The 18,616-nt window shown below is 37.4% G+C and overlaps 1 protein-coding gene across 1 annotated transcript in view; it reads left to right on the top strand.

The window, feature by feature from the left end:
• STXBP4 (syntaxin binding protein 4) overlaps positions 1–18,616 on the top strand; it is a 197,943-nt gene that overhangs the window by 154,073 nt on the left and 25,254 nt on the right. The gene's annotated exons all lie outside the window — the stretch shown is intronic.

The following is an 18,616-nucleotide window of genomic DNA, read 5'->3' as shown; positions in this document are numbered from 1 at the left end:
GTCAAGTAAGCTGATTTAACAGTGTGCAAAATTTGGATCCATTTTTATGGCTGTATGTGCTCAGGCTGCCATAACAAAATATCACAGCCTGAGAGGCTTAAACAACAAAAATTTGTTTCTCACAATTCTGGAGACTAGAAGTCCAAGATCAAGGTGGTGGCAAGGTAAGCTTCATTTGAGGCCTCTTCTCTTGGCTTGTAGATGACTGCCATCTTGCTGTGTCTTCACATGACCCCTTCTTTGTACATACACGCAGAGGAAGGGTGGAGTGGGTCTTCTCCCTGCTCTTCTGAAGACACTAACTTTATGGAATCAGGGCCCTACTCTTTATGACCTCATTTAACCTTATGACTTCCTTAAAGGCCACACCTACAAACGCAGCCATATAGCAGGAGTGAGAGCTTCACCATAAGAATTTTTAGAGGACACAAACATTCAGTTTATACCAATACTAAACTGTTAAGCAAGTGGTAATTAATAAATGAGAGTTACATAATGAATGGGCAAAAACTGGAAGCATTCCCTTTGAAAACCAGCACAAGACAGGGATGCCCTCTCTCACCACTCCTATTAAACATAGTGTTGGAATTTCTGGCCAGGGCAATCAGGCGGGAGAAAGAAATAAAGGGTATTCAGTTAGGAAAAGAGGAAGTCAGATTGTCCCTGTTTGCACATGACATGATTGTATATTTAGAAAACCCCATTGTCTCAGCCCAAAATCTCCTTAAGCTGATAAGCAACTTCAGCAAAGTCTCAGGATACAAAATCAATATGCAAAAATTACAAGCATTCCTATACCCCAATAACAGACAAACAGAGAGCCAAATAATGAAGGAACTCCCATTCACAATTGCTTCAAAGAGAATAAAATACCTAGTAATCCAACTTACAAGGGATGTGAAGGACCTCTTCAAGGAGAACTACAAACCACTGCTCAGTGAAATAAAAGAGGACACAAACAAATGGAAGAACACTTCATGCTCATGGATAGGAAGAATCAATATCGTGAAAATGACCATACTGCCCAAGGTAATTTATAGATTCAATGCCATCCCCATCAAGCTACCAATGACTATCTTCACAGAATTGGAAAAAACTACTTTAAAGTTCATATGGAACCAAAAAAGAGCCCACATTGCCAAAACAATCCTAAGCCAAAAGAATAAAGCTGGAGGCATCACACTACCTGACTTCAAACTATACTACGAGGCTACAATAACCAAAACAGCATGGTACTGGTACCAAAACAGAGGTATAGATCAATGGAACAAAACAGAGCCCTCAGAAATAATACCACACATCTACAACCATCTGATCTTTGACAAACCTGACAAAAACAAGAAATGCGGAAAGGATTCCCTATTTAATAAATGGTGCTGAGAAAGCTGGCTAGCCATATGTAGAAAGCTGAAACTAGATCCCTTCCTTACACCTTATACTAAAATTAATTCAAGATGGATTAAAGACTTAAATATTAGCCCTAAAACCATAAAAACCCTAGAAGAAAACCTAGGCAATACCATTCAGGACATAGGCATGGTTATGGTTAAGGACTTCATGTCTGTAATACCGAAAGCAATGGCAACAAAAGTCAAAATTGACAAATGGGATCTAATTAAACTAAAGAACTTCTGCACAGTGAAAGAAACTACCGTCAGAGTGAACAGGCAACCTACAGAATGGGAGAAAATTTTTGCAATCTACCCATCTGATAAAGGGCTAATATCCAGAATCTACAAAGAACTTAAACAAATTTACAAGAAAAAAATCAAACAACCCCATCAAAAAGTGGACAAAGGATATGAACAGACAATTCTCAGAAGAAGACATTTATGCAGCCAACAGACACATGAAAAAATGCTCATCATCACTGGTCATCAGAGAAATGCAAATCAACGCCACAATGAGATACCAAATCAACACCACAATGAGATACCATCTCAAACCTGTTAGAATGGTGATCATTAAAATGTCAGGAAGCAACAAGTGCTGGAGAGGATGTGGAGAAATAGGAACATTGTTACGCTGTTGGTGGGACTGTACACTAGTTCAACCATTATGGAAGACAGTGTGGCAATTTCTCAAGGATCTAGAACTAGAAATACCATTCAACCCAGCCATCCCATTATTGGGTATATACCCAAAGGATTATAAAAATCATGCTGCTATAAAGATACATGCACACGTATGTTTATTGCGGCACTATTCACAATAGCAAAGACTTGGAATCAACCCAAATGTCCATCAGTGATAGACTGGATTAAGAAAATGTGGCACATGTACACCATGGAATACTATGCAGCCATAAAAGAGGATGAGCTCATGTCCTTTGTAGGGACATGGATGCAGCAGGAAACCATCATTCTCAGCAAACTATCGCAAGGACAGAAAAACAAACACCACATGTTCTCACTCATAGGTGAGAATTGAACAATGAGAACACTTGGACACAGTGTGGGGAACATCACACACTGGGGCCTGTCGTGGGGTGGGGGGAGCATTAGGAGATATACCTAATATAAATGACGAGTTAATGGGTGCAGCACACCAACATGACACATGTATACATACGTAACAAACCTGCACGTTGTGCACATGTACCCTAGAACTTAAAGTATAATAATAAAAAAAAGAAAAAACAAAAATAATTGAGAGTTAATGTACAATTTATTTACATGTGAAAGAAAGGTCTGAGTGCAGCATTTTACACTGCACAGAAGCTGCTCTTTTCATTCAGCATTATTGCAGAATGGCATAGTGGATGATCACTAAAGTAGAAGTTAGATTACTATCTTTTCCTCTAATTGACTCTATGAGAAAGCTCTGTAACCATTTTTGGTGTCAGTATCCAATTTATAACATAAGACAATTAGAGGATTTCTAAGATCTCTTTTCACTCAAAAATTCTAAGCTTCTGAGAGTTCCACTTCCAGTAAGGCTAAGTAAGTTCCTGACAGACTAACCATCCTGCAGAAACCCATTGTAAACCCTGGACAAAATACAAAAAAAAAAAAAAAAAAAAAACAATTGAAGCTTCTGAAAAGTGAATGTGACCAGGCAAATTCTGGAGATCAGTCAAAACTTGGAAGAAGGACCCAACATAGGATAAGTTTCCTGTTTGTTCTACTTTTAGATTGATGGTAGGACCCAGGGCTGGGATTAGGGTAAGGCAACAAGGTACCCTGGGTGCATCTCCCTCTTAAGGAGGCTCAGTCTCAGGTAGTGACCCTGCACTTGCATGAGCCTGAGGGAGGGTGCCTCCTTAAATTTTCTATGTAGACACTGCTTGCCTCAATCTAGTCCAAACCCTAGCAGAAGTGGTAAAACTGATAACTTGCAGTCTTTCTGGCTTATAGAACTAGCATATGAAGTTTGGAACAACTGGAAAGGCAGAGGGGAAATCCCAGAAAGAAGAGCACTGGAGACAGAGACCCCCAAATTCTGCATGTAAACTCTGTCCAAGCTTCTGGGTCTGACCACAAACTGCACAAATATAGGGCACATTGCAAACAGCCCAGCAAAGGAGGATGGGGAGGGAAACTGAACTGAGGTTTTAGGTGCTGCCTAAGAAATAGAACTTATTGCTTGAGTCCGACCAACTAGATGTCCTGCCAAAACAAAAAGATTAACATTCTTCACAGTAGTGTAACAGAATCCAGAGTTTTTACAGTATAATGTTTATAATTTCCAGAAAACAATCCCAAACTACTCAGTGTGAAAATAAAAAACAGGAAAATGTAACTCATTCTCAAGAGAAAAAACAGTCAACAAATGCCAACCTCCAAAAGACCAGATGTTGAAATAAGGACTTTAAAGTGTTGTTATACCTACGTGCAATGAGGTGAAGGAAAACATATTCATAATGAATGGAAAGAGAAGATCTCTAAGCAGAGAAATAGAAATAATTTTGTAAAACTAAATGGAAATGCTAAAAGTATGATACCTTTTAAAAAATCAGAACAGTGGCTGCCTCTTGGGGCACGGAAATAGAAATCAACAGGAACGGGATATTTCTGGGGTGATGGTAATATTCTATATCATCATTGGGGTTGGGGTTACACAAGTGTAGGCATTTGTGACAATTCAGTAAATATACACTTAAGATTTTTACATTTCATTGTAAGCAAATTTTACATCAAAAGAAAGAATTTCTGGATAGATCTCCCAACTGAAGAAATCCCTAAATCAAAGACCTGCTAACAGCTGGACAAGGAGATTCTGGTGTGTGACCATTGTCCCTGAAGTCATTCCAGAGTGCTTATTGAGTTTCTATATTCCATAGTGATGAGCATTGCAGGTAGAAGGAACAGTATCTGAAAAAGCAGAGAGGAAAAGAAATCTGTAGTATGCTCCAGGAAATAGCTCATTGGATGACAGTAAGTGGGACTGACACAGCATAAAGATGAAAGGAAGATTGCAGTCATTTTGTAATGGGATTGCTCATACTGCAGCTTTTTAAATGGGATTGCATATACTACTGGTTCAGGAGATTTCCCCTGCTTTTTAAAATTGAGATATAATTTACATACAATAAAATGTAAGTGTACAATTCAGTGAGTTTTGACAAACGTAGACAGCTGCATTATACTACCACCATCATACCCTAGAATATTTCCATCACCTCACAGCCTTTCCATGTGCTCCTTTGTAATCCATTCCCTGCCATCCCTTGTCCCAGGCAGCCCTTGATTTGCTTTCTATCACTATAGTTTTGCCTTTTCTAAAATTTGGAACAAATAGACTATTAAGTTTCTAGCTTCTTCCACTTAGTGTAGGGCTTTTGAGATTCATCCTTACATGCGTAATGTTGAGTGGTATTCCATTGTATTGTTATGCCACAGTTTATCCAGTCACCAATTGATGGATCTTCCAATTGTTTTCAATTTGAAGCTAGTGTGAATAAAACTGTTGTGAACATTCAAGGATGTGATTTTCTGGGGATATATGTTTTCAATGGTCTTTCAAGATTATTGAAAACATGGATTAACATATCCATGGATGGATTTAAATGATTTAAATGATTAAATTTTTTGAGTGATAACAAACTGTACAGTCAGAACTGGTATTCTTTGCGGAAGAGAAAAAGCAAAATGGGGTCACTTTTATTTAAGTTTATAACTCTTTAATGTAATGACTATTGAGTTATCTAACTTCATGAGAGCTATTATTTGAAAAAATAACCCTCTATGAAGGTGTTTTTATTGTTTTTCTTTAAATCTTTTTAAAAACACATTTAAAATTTTCAAACATCCTCTTAAAGGCAGATGTCTTCAGGGAGCTTGTTTTTATGATTTTTTTCCAAATTTTACCTGAAAGTAATGTGAGGTTGTTAACAGATTTTAAGATAAACTTTTTTAAATTTGAAAGACAAAGATAGTAACAACAAATGCTGTATGATTAGGGATCAGTGGTGTTTAGGGTTTCATTATGTATATATATTTATATTCAAGGTCGGAAACAGCAATGATCTTGACTTCATTTCATCTCATCTGTGACAGCATTTCTAAAATTGTATGTCTATTGATCCTCGTTACCCTGTTGTCAAAATCCACAAATAACAGTTGTACAAATATTTATAAGCTCCCCTGGTGAGTACAAAGACCTCATAACAACAGTAAAATTTCAAATATGTGCAAGATTCACTAAATCATCAGTCTTCATGGGAGGCAAATTTCTACAGTCAATCAACAGATAATTCTTGAGTGCCCACTATGTGTGAGATACTGTCCTGAATCTGGGTACCATTATACCAGTTCTCTGACAGTAGGTATTCAACAAATGAAAGTCAAAAAAGTGTTGAAGTTTCTGGCAGACCCAGCGTCTGGGCAGGTGTTGCTGAGATAAGTTCAGGTAACTGAACTTACCTGAGAGGTAAGAGGGAGAGGCATTGCTGAGAGTGTTCAGGAAGTTACCACACTGGCTGAATGTGAGGGAGATTTTAACCAGTTGTCCCAGAGGTTGCTTGGATGAGATTCCAAATCAGATTGAGAGGTGGGGTCTGGAGATTTGAGTCTACCACCCCCAAATGCACTTTACCTGCTCAACTTTACTGTGCCTAACTTTAGCCTCCCATAATCCCTTTTATGTATTCTCTCTCTTCCTTCTTTTTAAAATATAGTCTATAACTGGACACAACTATAAGATTTCATAGTCCTTTTGCTTGTTTGTTTGTTTGTTTGTTTGTTTTGAGGAGTCTCGCTCTGTCACCCCAGCTGGAGTGCAATGGCATGATCTCAGCTCATTGCAACGTCTACCACCCGCTATCAAGTGATTCTCCCACCTCAGCCTCCCAAGTAGCTGGGATGACAGGCACCTGCCGTCATGCCTGGCTACCTTTGTACGTTTGTAGAGACGGGGTTGCCCCATGTTGGCCAGACTGGTCTTGAACTCCTAATCTCAGGTGATCCGCCCGTCTTGGCCTCCCAAAGTGCTGAGAATACAGGCGTGAGCCACTATGCTCAGCCTGTAAGGATTTTTTTTTTTTTTTTTTTTTTTTAAGACGGAGCCTCTCTTCATCACCAGGCTGGAGTGCAGTGGCGCAATCCCAGCTTACTGCAACCTCCGCCTCCTTGGTTCAAGTGATTCTCCTGCCTTATCCTCCTGAGTAGCTGGGACTACAGACATTCGCCACCACGCCGGCTAATTTTTGTATTTTTAGTAGAGATGAGCTTTCACCATGTTGGCCAGGATGGTCTTGATATCTTGACCTTGTGATCCTCCCACCTCGGCCTCCCAAAGGGCTGGGATTATAAGCGTGAGCCACCGCACCTGGCCAGATTCTTTTTTTTTTTTTTTTTTTTAATCTCTGCTCTCTCTTCTTACCTCTGGCTTCTCATTCTCCTGCCTTCTTTCTTCCCTTTCCCCCCTTTTTCTTTTATCACTTTCTCTCCCTCGTTAACTGACCACAAGATGAAATAGAAAACTATTTTTTTAATGTTCCGGGTTTATTGGAAGAAAATGTTTATAATCCCATGACAAAAAAAAATAAATAAAGAAAACTAAAATTAAGTAGGTGCCATGGCACATGTCTGTTGTCCCAGCTATTCATGAGGATTGAGGCAGGAAGATCCCTTGAGCCCAGGAGTTTGAGTCCAGCCAGGGCAACACAGGGAGATTTTATTTCTCAAAAAAAAGAAAAAAAAAAAAAGGAAAAGAAAAAAAAAGAAAGAAAAAAACCCAAAATTCATTATTAAGTTCTTTTTATTTGTATGTAACCCTTGATATATTTTTCTTAGTTACATTTTCCTTCCTAGGAACAACAAAAAAGTGTCCCAGCTCTAATTTAGACATTGTATAAAATAAATAATAGGAGCATTGTGGTAGGCAACATTCTCAGGTGGCCCCCATATTCCTGGTTCCTTGTGTACACACACCTTCTGTCAGTTATTTAACCAAATACTAATCTAGCTGCTGCTGTGATGAGATTTTGCGTATGTAATTAGTTAACCTTAAGACAAAGAGATTATCCTGGTGGGCCTGACCTACATGAGCCTTTAAATCTAAATCTTGAAATCAGAGACAGAGAAGTCATATTAGAAATCTGAAAAGGACTCTTGTGTGTCACCACTTAAGATGGACTGAAAATGGAGGGGTCACATGGCAAGGAATGCTAGCTACTTCTAGGAGCTGAGAGTGGCCCCCAGCTGATGGCCAGCAAAAAAACAGGGACCTCAGTCCTACAGCTGCATACTGAACTCTGCCAACAACAACAAAAAAATTAATTTGAAAGTAAATTGTTCCCCAGAGACTCCAGATACAAACTTACCCCAGCTGACACCTTGATTTCAGTCATGCCATGCCAGACTTTTAACCTACAGAACTTTTCAGAACTTGGATCTAATGCATAGGTGTTGTTTAAGCTGCTAAATTGGTGATATGCTATGCAACAGTAGAAAACTGTTGCTATAAAAGTATAAACATTATGTTTTTTTGAAACCTTTTATATTTTTTAATTAACAAATGATAATTGTATATCTTTATGGAGTACAATGTGATGTTTCAGTATATGCGTACATTGTGGAATGATCAAATCAGGCCAATTAACATTTTCATCACCTCACATATTTATCATTTCTTTGTGGTAGGACGTTTAAAATCTACACTTTTAGCAATTTTGAAATATACAACACGTTCTTATTAATGACAGTCATGATGCTGTGCAGTAGATCACCAGAATTTATCCCTCCTGTCTAACTGAAACTGTATACCTTTGACCAACATTTCCCCTTCTCCTGTTCCCTCCCCACCTACCTCTGGTAACAACTATTCTACTCTTCATTTCTATGAGTTTGACTTTTTAGGTTTCACATATAAGTAGAGGTCATGTCATAGATGTCTTTCTGTGCCTGGCTTATTCCACTTTACATAATCTCCTCTAGATTCACCCATGTCGCAAATGGCAGAATCCTTTCCTAAGGCTGACAAGATTCCATTGTTCATAATATCACATCCATTCATCTGTTGATGAGTGATATCTTGGCCATATCATGATGTTTCCATATCTTGGCTATTGTGAACAATGCTATAACTAACATGGGCATTCAGACATCTCTTCAACATGCAGATTTCAATTTCTTTGGGTATATACCCAAAAGTGGGATTACTGGATCATATAGTAATTCTAGTTTTAGTTTTTGAGGAACCTACATACTATTTTCCAAAATGGTGTACTAATTTACATTCCTACCAACAGTGTACAAGGATTCTTTTTTCTCTGCATCCTCACCAATGATTATCTTTCAACTTTTTGATAATAGCCATTCTAACAGGTGTGAAGTGATATCTCATTGTGATTTTATTTTGCATTTCCCTGATGATTATTCGTGGTGAATCACTTTTACACATCTATTGGCCATTTGTATGTCCTCTTTTTAGAATTCTGGTATGCTGGTATGGGATACTCTTAGAAACATGGTACAGTAATATTAAGTGAATGACATCCCATAGGGATTTTATGAAATCACCTTGAGACACACTAATTTCCCTGTCAGTTTTGAATCTAGCATTTTGACCTAATTAGCAAGCTGCTGTTCCTATTTTCTTAGATCAAGTATGTCTACCTATTGCTGTCAGGCAACCTGTTACAAGCAAATGGTAGTGTCCATTTTGAACTATCAGACATGCTGCTATGACTCTTAACCAGCGTAAATCAAGTTTGCTGGATAGCAACTTTACCACCTCTAATCACTAAATCAGTTTTCCTGGATAGAACAGAAAAGAGAAGGTGCATTTTTTTTCCCAGGAATTCATGTTCAACAGCCACTGGCCCCTTAATATTTTTATCATTGTAATAACAACAGTGCTTCCCCAACACCCCGATTTGAGACAGGGTCTGGCTCTGTCACCCAGGCTGGAGTGCTGTGGCGCCATCTAGGCTCACTACAACCTCTGCCTCCCAGGCTCAAGCCATCCTCCCACCTCGGCCACCTGAGTATCTGGGACCGTAGGTGCATGCCACTATGCCTGGCTAATTTTTCGCATTTTTTTTTTCCTGGACTCAAGTAATCTACCTGTCTCAGCTTCCCAAAGTGCTGAGATTACAAATGTGAGCCACTGCACCTGGCCAACAGCAGTTCTTTCTAAAAACATGTTATCTTTGTGTACTGAAATAAATTAGAGCCCCTCCCCTCTTCATCTCTGTACCCATAAGGAAAAGAAGAATATCAACTCTTGGGGAAAATAATTCAAATATTTCAGCATATTCTTTTACAGCCTCACTTTCAATTTTTTTATTATTATTATTATTATTATTATTATTATTATTATTATTTGACACGGAGTCTCACTCTGTCCCCCAGGATGGAGTGCAGTGGCATGATCTCGGCTCACTGCAACCTCTGCCTCCGGGATTCAAGCGATTCTCCTGCCTCAGCCTCCCGAGTAGCTGAGATTACAGGTGTGTGCCACCACGCCCTGGTGATTTTTGTATTTTTAGTAGAGACGGGCTTTCAACATGTTGATCAGGGTGGTCTTGAACTCCTGACCTCATGATCCGCCCTCAGCCTCCCAACGTGCTGAGACTATAGGCATGAGCCATCATACCCAGCCCAATTATCTTATTAAACACCCTCTCAACATCTTTTTCTAAAGAACTCTCCTCCCAAATATTACATCCTGTTAAATAGTAGGTATTTGTATAAATACAGATATTTGGTGAACATTGATTCCTTAATTCAGCAACTAAGAGCCTATCATGTGCCACAAGAATACTGGCAGTGAAACAGTGAATGAACAGTACCTCCTCTTATGGAATCTGCATCCTAGTGAGGAAAGAGAGAGAAAAGAAACCAGGTTGAGGGGGATAATGAGTGTCAGAGGTTGAAGAGGAAGGGAGCTGGCTCTTTTATGAGTGACTAGGGAAAGGATCACTGATTGAATGACATCTGAGCAGACCCTGAAAGGGAATGACAGAGTGAGCCATGCATTCAAAGGGAACAGCTCTCTAGGCAGAAGGGCTAGCAAGTGCAAAGGCCCTGAAGCAGGAACATACTTGTTATGTTCAAGGAACAGTATGAGACCAATGCAGCTGCAGCACATTGAACATAAAGAATTAAGAGATGAAGTCAGAGAAGTTGGAGATGGGGGAGGCAGGTCATATAGAAGGAACATAATCTGACTTTTTGTTTTTTTAGTGATGCTGCCTACTAGTTTGAAAGTAGACTGTGGCAGGGATACCAGTTACAGTGCTATCAGAATAATCTAGGTAGGAGATGGACCAACTTAATAATGCTAAAAGTTTTGGGAAGTGGTCAAATTCTGTAACTAATTTGAAGACAAAGCCACCAAGATATGCTGGTTGATTACATATGGGATGTAAAAGAATGAAAAGGGTCAAGGATGTGTCCTAGGCCTGAGCAACTGGAAGGATAGAAATTGATGGGGAAAGCTGAGAGGCGAGGTTTGGGTGAAGAGTCAGGAAATCAGTAACGGGCACCTTCAGTTTAAAAGTGATACAATGATAAAGGAAGAGAGGGCATGCACCTGAATTTGCCAGTCTGGAAATCAGGAGAGAGGTCCAGACTGGGCATAGAGAATTCTGGGTCGCGTATGAATAGTATTTAAATAGAAACTGGATGAGATCACCTAACAAATGAGTGTAAGCAGGAAAAGAACAGAAAGGAAGGACAGAGAGGAGTTGAAGAACCAAGCCTTGGAGTAGTCCAACCTTTAGAGACTGGGGAGATGAGAAGAAACTAGCAAATGAGCAGGGAAGAAACAGCCAGTGACAGAGGAGAACCTAGAGAAAGCTGTGTCTTTGCAGTCAAATAAACTGTTCCAAGGAGATAGTGATCAACAGCATCACATACAGTCAAAAGTGAAGGAAGCTGAGGACTGAAAATGGACTTCTGGACATAAAGTGACAAGAGCTGTTTTAGTGGCATAGGGCAAATGGTAGCCTCACTAGAGTTGATTTAAAAGAGAATGAATGAAAAGAGGGAAATTGAATGTAGACAAATCCATTTTTGTAAGGTTTTGTTATAAAGTAGAGCAGAGAAATGGAGTAGTAGCTGCAAGGAAATGTGAGGGCAAGACAAAGTTTTGCTTTTAATTTTTTTTTAAGATAGAAGATAATTACAGCTCATTTTTATGCCCATGGTAATAACCCAGTACCGGGAGGGAACACAGATGTTGGGGAAGAAAGCAGACAATTGTTGGATTGAAGCTTTGAGTAAGTAAGATGGAAGGAATGCATGAGGTATGATCACAGAGAAAGGCGGAGTATGTGAATTGTTGGTGGATGTTGTGGTGGGAATCTAGAAGTTCTCTTCCTGATGCTTCTGTGTTCTCAGTGAGGTAAGAAGCAAGGTCTTCAGCTACAAGAGGATAGGGTGAATGTACTGAAAGGCCTTTTTTTTTTTAATGAAGTACACAGTTATTTTATATGAAATGTATTATGAGATAACCAGTGAAAACCATCTCTTACCATAACAAATTTAAAGTGTTTAGCTTAGCAGTTGATGTACAGTAGATGCCAAAAAAATGCTTTACTGTAAAACAAAATTGGGATCAAATTTTCATTTGATTTGTGAAATGAAGATCTGTTATTTCATCCAAAGCAATTATATATAACTTCAGAATTTCTGGAGAAATTGATGTATGGGGTGGGGGGTCCCTATAAAAATAAGAAGTTGGGTTGAGAAGAGTCAGATGTATTATTCATCATTACTGTCTACATTGATTAAATTTATTAGATGACTAATCATAACCAAGGTTGTTGGCAGGACAGAGTATGAGAAGATCATTTCATCCTGTTATTCAGCTCTGTCTTTAGGCTGATCTCACACTCTAGTGAGGAAAGCTTCAGCAAGTTTTATGCTGAGTTTCATTAGTGCACAGAATAAAGTCCGTTGTCTATTACTGCTTTTAAGCAAATCAAATCAAAGTGCCTTAGCCCAGATCATTCCCCCAGCGTTACATAATATAAATGCCCAGAAACAACTGCTGGGGAAATCGTACATTCTCATCTTCAGTCTGGGTCATGGGATCAGAGTTAGCAATGTAAGAGAAAACATTTAAACTGGCCCCTTGAATGTCTGTACCTCAGAATTCAAAGAAGTGACTCCATAATTTAACTGAGAGGGAGAGAACTCCAACTGTAAAAAACACTGAATTCTGCATCTATTGGGAAGATAAATGCAGAAAATGAATGTTGGCATTTCCCCTTCTCTTTTACTGGTAACTTGTATAGTATATGTTGGCAAAAAAAATAACGACAGACAGATAAAGCAGACTGTGAACCACCAGATAACCTCTAGAAGTTTTTTACACTGTTCTTCCTTTAATATGTTATAGCTTTTCAATTGCCGGGTAAGTGACTTCTAACTAGAAATAGCTCATATCTAATTACATTAACATTTTAACTTTTGCATTTGGGATGCACAAAATGTGTAAAATTATATATGTATATATGTCATTTGCTTTTTTTTTTTTTTGGCTCAGACAACAATGATGTATATAACCAGGTGGTAAAATAATCGAGTCACAGGTCCAAAATCAAGTTTGTTAAAACACAGCATTTTTGCAAGGTCAATATTAAGGAGTGTTTAAATCACAATTCAGAAAATATATACATTTTTTCAATTATTTTGATTTTAGTAGTGATTTTAATGGTTGAATGATTTTAATAGTTGAAATGATTTTAATAGTTGAAATACTGCATTATTTGGTTATTTATAGGTGGCAACCATCTCTCAGTATATAGATTCCTTTTTCATAGGAAAATTAGCTAGTAGTTCTTTTTAAATTGGCACTGCAGTTCAGACCTACAAATTAACTTGTACAATTGTAAACATGTAATGTCTCTAAAATAGACTGCTTTGTGTTGAAGCCTAGAAATTATTTCAGTTCCTTTTAAAAGAGCATTGCTCTGGATAATAATGCACAAATTGAGACGTTGGGAATCTAGTTTACTTTTTGTGTTCCTCAAAGAGTTAGGCAAAAGTATTATTTGATTGTTTTAATTTTGACTGTTGGCAGTGCAAACAGGAGTTAGGGAAAAGAAGCAACACACAGTGCTTAAAAGCATAGGCTCTGGCATCCGAATGCTTACATTCAAATCATGACTGCACTATCAGCAGTGTGACAATGGACAAGTTATTTAAACCTCGTTATCCCTCAGTTTCCTCTCTGCAAAATGAGGTTAATAACAGTATCTATCTCAAATTGTTGTGATGGTACAATGAATTAATACTATTTATAAACTACCTAGAAGAATGTCAGAAATAGTAGAAAGCACTATGTAAACATTCGATAAACATAGTTTATTGTTAGGGCAACAATTCTTTACACTTTTGAAAGCTGCTATCAATTTCATGTCATCTTCTATTGGATAAAACAGCGTTGCTGTCCTTTGATTTTTGGAACTTTCTGTGTAACGGGACCAGGGAGCTAAAAAGTGGGTAGCCACAGTAGTATGTTTGAGCTGGCTTCTACTGGCTTACAAGAATTTTGTGAGCCAATTGTCAAACACAGTCATTATTAATAATTAAAATATTTAAACTGAAAAGTATATTAAAAGAAATGGTAATAAATATTTTAAAAACTAACCACTTCCTAATTATTTATTTGCATAAATAAATATTTTATTTACTGTCTTTGTTCTTGAGATTATTTACACCTATTGTATCTAAGAATTATATATCATGGTGTATTACTATGCATTTCTTCCTGTCTCCGTATTCAGTGACATCACATTGGTAGCTCAAAATAGGCATGGTATAGTATTTACACTATGAAACTGAGCAAATGTTGCAAATCAAGTCTTGCCCCCACCCCCAAGAGCTGGTTGTTAAAACATTTACCATCACACTACTGGATCAGGGTCAGAGTGTCCCACTAGTTTCTGTTATTCTATTGCTGAGTGTTATCACGAGTAAAACAGAGATTGAGGAAAGGATTTTAAAAATAAAAAAGTGCTTATGCCTTAATGGAGGTTTCACCTATAAACACTTTCCTATGTTAAGCTTCCAAAATACTCTATATCACCAGAACCATAAGCAATGAAGAACGGGCTGTTAATTTCATTACGATTAATAACAATTGTCTGCTTTTGTATATCATTGTGTAGTTACATGTTATCTAATAAGAGTATCATGCTAACCCCCTAAGCTAGAATGGTAGCTATTATCATCACTACTAGATAAATGACAAATCTATTTATATAGAAAGTTCAGATTCCATAAGATTATTACTTTCCCATGGTTATTCAGCTTGCAATTGAAGAACATTACATATGGATTCAGATTTTCTGGCTGCAAATCAAGTGAAAATTCCATTTATGTGATGAATGTTATATTCTTTAGCAAAGCCTTATTAATTGTAAGTTAGAGATATCTCCCCCCACACCTCCACGCTCCCTCCCTCCCTCCCTCCCTCTCTCCTTCTGCTCTGCTCAGCATGTTGGATGCTAAAAGTTAAACGTATTTGAGTTTGTAACAATTTTATAGCACTAACAAATGTTTTTCAAATACATCTGGCTCTGTTATTACAGTATCTTTATTTAATCAGTTCCCATTGATGGTTATTTAGATTATTTCCAATTTTTTGTTTTTACAATGAACTGTCTTGTCAATAAAACATATCTATAGGATAAATTTCTACAAGAAAAATTGCTGGATTAAGCTATATGGAGATCATTCAACATAGTGATGAAGAGTCTGGGCTCCTTCCCCTGCTAGCTGTGTGACCTTGGGAAAGTGATTTAAATTTTCTGTGCCTCAGTTCTCTATTGCTAAAATAGGGATAATAGCAGTACTTCTCATAGATTATTCGTGAGGATTAAGTGAATTGGTACATGTATGGTGCTTACGACAGTGTCTAGAGTCTAACTGCTCAATAAATGTCAACTCATTGTTATTAGCATTGAAAATTTTAGATAGGTATTTACAAGGTTCTCCTAAGTGTGTAATACTTAATACTTCTGTTAATATGAGAATGACTATCTCTTCACACCATCAGTGCTGTGTCTGATTAAACTACTTTTTAATGTTTGCTAATCTGATAAATGAACATGGTATTTCATAATAGCTTTTTATTTCTTTAATTAAGCATGAAGTTAAACATTTTCACGTGTTCATTTGTGTTTCATGCCCTAAATGTTTCACGTTTTGCCTATTTTGTTGTCTGTTATTGATCTTATTATCGATTTGTAGGAATTCTTTCTGCATTAGGGAGTTCAGCCTTTTTCTGTGCTATGACTTACCTTCATCGTATTCCATATTTTTTTCATAGAACTTATTCCTATTTTTAATAACGTCTTTATGTCGATTTCAAGCTTCATATGATCAAGGGTCATGTCTATTTGTTTATCATTGTATATTGAGCATCTAGCAAAATGCTTTACACATAATGAAGGATCAATAAATATTTAATGAATGATACATATGGGCCAGGTATGACAAAGAAAATATTTGATACATAAATAGACTGGGAAATCAGAAAGGAAACTATTTTGTCTGCAAACATAATGACTTTGGTTTTGGATATGTTGAGTTTTAGGTAACAGCCTCTATTCTAAGTTGAATGTGTTTAAGACTCTTACATTGGCAAGATACTCATGAAGATTTTGGAGTCATCACTATGAAGTTATTGATTCAAAACAGATGATCACTGATGGAAAGAATGTTATGGGAGGGTTCATAGACAATACTTCTAATCAAAAGCAATTCCAGGTGGTTATAGTTGTCGTAACATTTTTAAAGCAAATATGAAAAAAAAATGGAAGCATTGTATATTTCCAAGTATAAAGATGTGATAAATGTGGGAAGATTTTAATGTTTGGTACAAAAATTATTATGGAAAAGTATTTAGATAATGTTAGTTATATCCAAATCACTTATTATGAAGAAATGAAACCTTTACTAATGGAAAACTGAGTTCATCAATAAGCTGGTGGGAATCAGAAGTCCTATTTTTGTATAAGGTAGGCTTTGTGTTTTTTAGTTTATAATTGAACAGTGATTGTTTTCTATTACTGAAATATCACTGAGAGATTAATTACTATCATTTTAGTCTCTAGGTCTGTCTTTTATATAATAGATTATATGAAATCTGCACAAACTATAAGAAACTATTGAATCTCTCAAAAAGAAACACTTATTTTCTCAGAGCAGAGAACATCTTCTAAAATAAGCTATACATATTTAATATCCAGGGATATCTTTATGGCTGCAGTCATTGAATAACCATTGTGACTTAAATGCCTATGAATTAGTACCTTTATAAGGCTGTTATAAAGTTATAATTCTTTTTTAATAATTGTAAAGAAATAATCAAGGCAGAAATTCTATTCTGATGGCACAGGGGATGTGGTAATCTGATATTAATGTCGATTTTCAAATGCTCCTGTAGATTAAGAGATACTGTCTTGAAAGTGTCCATTTTTCTTTATTTATTAGAACATATCTGTAACTTAAGAAATTAGAAGGACAGATACAATTGTACTGATCAAATTATTCAGCAGACAAAAATTGTAGTCACATTAGAATAACTTCCTACTTAACTGTTAGCTGCCTTTGTCTTATTGATTGGAAATCCTGGTATTTCTGAGCATTTTTGTCATGAAAGCAAGGTTCTTAGGTACAGTCATCAGTTTCTTTCCTCCAAGTGAGGGGCTTGTCAGTGATGAATGAAGTGATCTATAAAAGAAGATGCAGAAAGCATGAAGACAGAAAATAAATCTACTTGAACTGGTACAGCAGAGCAGTTTATGATGGCGCATCTGGCTGAGTATGTGCTTGCAGTGGACACTAGAGGAGACGTATAGTGAGAGTCACTCAGGGGCTTTCAGGAAGCCAGTCATTTGCGTATGCCAAGCTCTAGGAAGTGCTTATTTTCTACTTATAAGAGGAACATTTATTCATAAAGAGAGAATGAAACTCCAAGGTGGCCTGCGTTAATATACAAAGGAAATAGTTACAGAGTTTTTGCTCAAGGTGTGTATGACCTGTGGTAAAAGACTGGAAATAAACACAATGCAAAGTGTATTTCTTGTTTTTCATAATTACAAAAACATCATCCTTAGAGTTGCTTCTCAAAGACTATTCGCAAGAAGCAAATGGCAGTAGAGTAAGGTTTCATTTCATTCAAATAGTTACTGTTAGGCCAAGCACAGTGGCTCACAACAATAATTCTAGCACTTTGGGAGGCCAAGGTGGGAGGATCACTTCAGGCCAGGAGTCTGAGTCCAGCTTGGGCAACATAGGGAGATCTGGTCTCTACAAAAAAATTAAAAAAAAAAAAAAATAGGAATGGTGGCACGTACCTATAGTCCCAGCTACTTGGGAGGCTGAGGAGGGAGAATCACTTGAGCCCAGGAGTTCAGAGTTGCAGTGAGCTATGATTGCGCTACTGCACTCTTGCCTCGGCAACAAAGAGAAGCCCTGTCTCTAAAAACAAACAAGCAAAAATAGTTACCTTTCCTGCACTTTTGCTCTGCCCCTTGCTGAGACTTGGGGAAAAGAAGTCAATGATTTGTTGTTAAAGCTCAGTTACTTTCCAAAGAGGTAGGCTACCTGAGTCGTGATAAGCCAGTGTCAAAGAACTGATCCAAAAATTGGATTAAAATCCTTAGCAGTACTTGGATGGAACAGAGGGGTGGAAACCACTGTGTTCTGGAAACGTACCACCCAAAATCAGAATGTAGGAAAATGTGGCTGCCTCAACTTGGGGCTGTTCTCTTGGTATGATGAGGGCCAAAATGTACTCATTTACAGAAATATGGCCAAATATTGCTTGCTTACGTCAATCCACATCTCTTTATAGCTAACTATTCTCAATCCCATTACAGAAATGGAAGCTAAGTTTAGCAAATTGTTTGGCCGTTTATGTTTAGTGCACAAAATTCTTAATTAACAAAGTAAAATGCCACAATCCATTGTAAATCGCTTTGCTAAACTTTCAAACTTAATAAGGAATTTTGTCTTGTCCAAAAGCTACTTTCAAACCCCTGCTGATCTGGCACTCATGTCTGATTCCCTGTGGAGCTGAGTGAAAGAATGTAAAGGGAGCCAATTAAAGAAACTTTGAGCCAGAATAGACAAGCAGAGGCCATCTTGTCCATCCTTCTGCCTTCAGGCAAAAACCATCCACTGCAACACAAATTTTTGCTTGAATCCTG

Source organism: Chlorocebus sabaeus, chromosome 16, assembly GCF_047675955.1.
Source record: "Chlorocebus sabaeus isolate Y175 chromosome 16, mChlSab1.0.hap1, whole genome shotgun sequence".
Taxonomy (NCBI): domain Eukaryota; kingdom Metazoa; phylum Chordata; class Mammalia; order Primates; family Cercopithecidae; genus Chlorocebus; species Chlorocebus sabaeus.
The sequence above is the reverse complement of the archived record's forward strand: the minus strand, read 5'-3'. Positions and strand labels throughout refer to the sequence as shown.